Source organism: Cnephaeus nilssonii (genome assembly GCF_951640355.1).
Source record: "Cnephaeus nilssonii genome assembly, chromosome: 18".
Lineage (NCBI taxonomy): Eukaryota > Metazoa > Chordata > Mammalia > Chiroptera > Vespertilionidae > Cnephaeus > Cnephaeus nilssonii.
Genome location: NC_137089.1, coordinates 40,926,551 through 40,931,072, shown reverse-complemented (window position 1 = coordinate 40,931,072; position 4,522 = coordinate 40,926,551).

Genomic DNA, 4,522 nt, shown 5'->3' with positions numbered 1-4,522 from the left:
TTGACCTATGAGCCAGGAGGTCGAGGTTCAATTCCTGGTCAAGGGCACATGCCCAGGTTATGGGCTCGATCCACAATAGGGTGGGTGTGTGCAGGAGGCAGTCCATCGAGGATTCTCTCTCATCATGATGTTTCTCTCTCTCTCTCCCTCTCCCTTCTTCTCTGAAATCAATAATAATGGTAAGCTTAAAAAAAAAAAAGTACCTAGGACTGCGGTCCCACGCTCTGCCTTGCCGTTCCCTGGGCGAGCTGGGAGAGCAGTGATGCCCATCATGACCTGGGACCGGCCCGGAGCCGTCCCTCGCCGTTCCTCGCCAGCGGTGAGGTCAGCAGGCCGGGGAACCAGATAGGAGCCTGTCCCGTTGCGCAGACTGATAAGACGTGGTGGTGTCCCATCTTTTTGGCTCATGGAAAGGGCGCACTTGAAGTAACAAGTATCCATCTGGCGACCCTGAACCGCGCTCTGTTTTTCCCGAGGTTCCCATGGACCCGTGGTCGGCAAACTGCGGCTCGCGGGCCACATGCGGCTCTTTGGCCCCTTGAGTGTGGCTCTTCCACAAAATACCACAGCCTGGGCGAGTCTATGTTGAAGAAGTGGCGTTCGAAGAAGTTTAAGTTTAAAAAATTTGGCTCTCAAAAGAAAGTTCAATCATTGTACTGTTGATATTTGGCTCTGTTGACTGATGAGTTTGCCGACCACGGCCACGCACCATTCATTGCCCGCCGGCCTAAGCGAGGCCTGCTTGGGCAGCCACGCTGACAGAACTGCCAACGAGCAGCAGGGTTCCCCGCGGAGGCCGTTTCCCTCTGGTCACTGGGACAATGGACCCAGTGACCGGGCCCGCGTGCCCGCCGGCGAAAGCCCCCGTGCTATCTGTTAGCACTGCCCTTCACCTTGGGGCCGCGGCCCCGGGCTGGCCGCGCAGACGCTTTCTCTGGGGTCAGACTGAGGTTTCTTCAGTGTGACTCAGACTGGAGATTAGGGCCAGGCCGAGGAGATAACTGTTTCTCTCTAGTCTGGTTTCTCCTCGGGAGGAGGAAGTGCCCCTCCTAACTTTGTTCCCGTCACCTTTCACGACTTGTCTTTTCCATGGCTCCCTCACATTCCCCAAGTTTGGGTCCCTGGACCTTCTCATTCTGAGTTTCCCCCTCCCAGGCTCACTCCAGAGCTTCTCTGCAGGGGACTCCAGAATCTTAGCACCGGCTTCTTTCTCGGGCACAGGGACGACAGGCCCCCTGCCTGCCCGTTCCTGTCACCTCCATGCGGAATGTCTGATATCAGATGCACGGTCCGTTCTGCTGCTCCCACTTGCTTAGGCTCCTGATGAGTGTGCCTGTCAGGAAAGTTAAGTCCCGCCCAGCTGCCGTGGCTCAGTGGCTGAGCATCGACCTATGAACCAGGAGGTCAGGTCCGATTCCTGGTCAGGGCACATGCCCAGGTTTCGGGCTCGATCCCCAGGATGGGGTGTGCAGGAGGCAGCCGATCAATGATTCTCTCTCATCATTGATATTTTGATCTCTCTCTCCCTCTCTTTTCCTCTCTGAAATCAATAAAAAATATATTTTAAAAAAAGAGAGAGAGAGAGAGAGAGAAAAGTTAAGTCCCCTGCACAGCTGTGGTCATTGGTCCACACACTCTCCGGCCATCTCCTTTCCCCTCTCACCACCTCCCTGCGGGACTCCCGCCTCAGCCTCCCTCCCAACTGGTCCCCTGGCTTCCCTGGCCCCCGATTCTTCATAGCCACCGGACTGATTCTGCGAACCTCACAACTGCTCCTGTCGCTGCCAGAAAACCCCCCGGCAGCTTCTCTCTTCTCTGGCGAATGAAGCGCACGGCTCCTTCCCCTGGAATGAAGCCGTTTTCGAGACAGATGGGGCTTCCTTAGGGAGTGCATGGCGTTCTCTGCCCACGTCCTGTTTGAGGTCTAATGACTGTGGTCTTGCTGTTCACTCTCGGGCCTTTCCGGAGACCCCGTTCCTGGGCCCGGCTCTCCTCCTCATCGCCACCTGTTGTACGCCAACCTTCAAGGCTTATTGCAATAGCCACCTCCTGCCTCCCCCTTGCTGAGACCTCGTCGCACTCTGAGGCTTCGTTTGTAGCATCAGCACAGAGAGATACTCCATGTGGCCTTGTGCATTCACTGGAAGCTCCCGGAGCCCCTGTGACAGGCCCTGGGCCCAGGGGATGCCTGGTGTGCTTTCCTAAGCTGCCCGGGGCCAAGGCTGGCTGTCTGCTCATCGGCCCAGGGTCCCAGCCCGGCGGGCCCATCCCAGCCTTGCTTGCTCGGTTCCTCTTTTTAAATCAGACACAGGCAATAGATCTGGCACAGAAAGATCTACCCTGCTTCCCCAACCCCCACTGATTTTAAATTTTGTCAGAGGCAAAAGCAAATATCCAAGGTTCAGGTCAACGCCAATTTGAAAGTATTTCAGCCAGTTGGAAAAGAAAACTTTGAAAAAGACATTTGACTTTTTTTTTTAACTTGGGAAAAATTTGAAAGGTACAGCCTTTCAAGGAAACAGGATACTTAAAGAAAAAAAAGAAAAAAAGAAAGAACAAAAAAACTCAGCCTGGCTGCACGCAGTTGAGCCCTGTCAAGCTCAGCTAATCTCCTGTGACAGAGCAGCAGACCTAGCAGAGCAGGGGGAACAATGGCTGGAATTTATCTCCACCGGCTTCATAATTCCTGGGTCCCACTCAATGTGATTATCATTAAACCGATTGAAAGGAGTGTGTGTGTGTGTGTGTGTGTGTGTGTGTGTGTGTGTGTGAGAGAGAGAGAGACCACTCTCACACAGCTGGGAGACAGAAGTGGTCTCCCTAGGGGGTCAGCCTTGAGTACAGCGGCCCTGAACAGTGGCCTGACTAGGCCAGATGACAGCAAAAGGAACGTATTCAAAGTCAGCAGTAATGTCAAGGTGGGGTGTAGAGGAATAATCAGCAAGAACAGTCACCTTGGCTATTACTTGAGTGAGCAACAGCAGTATGCAGGCTTGGCGGGAAGAGAGCTCACGTCATTCGGGGAGAACAATGGCCGCGCACCCAGCGTTAGACCAAGACCGTGATGCTGAGGGAAAGAACTACAGCGAGGCGGGGGCTTGGAACCCCAACCTTGCATTCACCGTATCCCCTTCCAACTGCACGGCTAGGGAAGTTGGACAACGTTCAAAGGAGAGCCATGGATGTAATTAAACTAGGCTGGGACGTGGGAATTGAATTCTACACAAAAGGGAAATGAATTAGGTTTATTGGACTCAGAGATGGACAACCTTACAAGGGCAGCAACAAACAAAAATGGCAATAGTTTAAATGACAACACGGGAGAATAAAATTAAACGTAGGGAAGTTTCCTTAGTCCTGCGATGGAGAAATGGGTCGTTTGAGTAGAATGGATTTCTCCAGGGTGGTTGGCGGGTGCTGGCTGATGCAGGCAAACCTGAGTTGCTTTGGACACGTCTCTGCCCACACTGTTATGAGGCTACTTTAAAGTACTTCTTTAAACTCAAAATGGAAATGAAGAGGCAGCCTGGTGCTTCAGTTGTTTCAATGGCCTGGGGCTTGGTTATTCTATCTAATAAAGAGGGAATATGCTAATTGACCATCACACCCTCACAAGATGGCAGCACCCACAGCCACAAAATGGCGGCATTCAGTCCCCTCAGCCCCGCCTCATCCAGCTTCAGTCCCCAGTCCCCTCAGCCCTGCCGGGGGCGGGGGGGGGGCAGCAGGTGCCATGTGCCTCATCCAGCCGGAGTCCCCCAGTCCCCTCAGCCCCGCCTCATCTAGCCTCAGTCCCCCAGTCCCCTCAGCCCCACCTCATCCAGCCAGAGTCCCCCAGTCGCCTCACCCCTGCAAGGGAAGGCAGTTGGGGGCGATCAGGCTATCAGGGGAGGGCAGTTGGGGACAATCATGCCGGCAGGGGAGCAGTTAGGCGTCAATCAGGCTGGCAGGGGAGCGGTTAGGGGGCTATCAGGCTGGCAGGCAGAGTGGTTAGGGGCAATCAGGCAGGCAGGCAGGCAAGTGGTTAGGAGCCAGCAGTCCCGGATTGTGAGGAATGTCCCAGATTGGAGAGGGTGCAGGTTGGGCTGAGGGACAACTCCGCCTGCCGTCCCGTGCACGAATTTTGTGTGCACCGGGCCTCTAGTCATTGATAAAGAGAACTCCCAATATAACATGAAGCTACTCCTTATAAAGACCAGCGATGGGACAGGTGCCCGAGCCAGGACTGTCCTGTGTGGACACAGAGCAGATTTGATCTGTGTGGGGCAGGCCGACTCATAGCGAATGGGCTTTTTCTTTTCCCACTTTTAGTATAAACAAGCCCCTGATAAGGGATCTAATCTAAGCAAATGGTAACAGTGGAGATTGGAGTGAATGGCACCCTAAGCTGTTCATGTCTGTTCCCGACACCATCCCATTCAAACATTTTTCTTTAAGTCATGATATGGCAGAGAAAAGAAGAACATGGTTTTCCCTATGACAATGCTGACAACTAATAAACCACACACTCAGTTGTATGTAA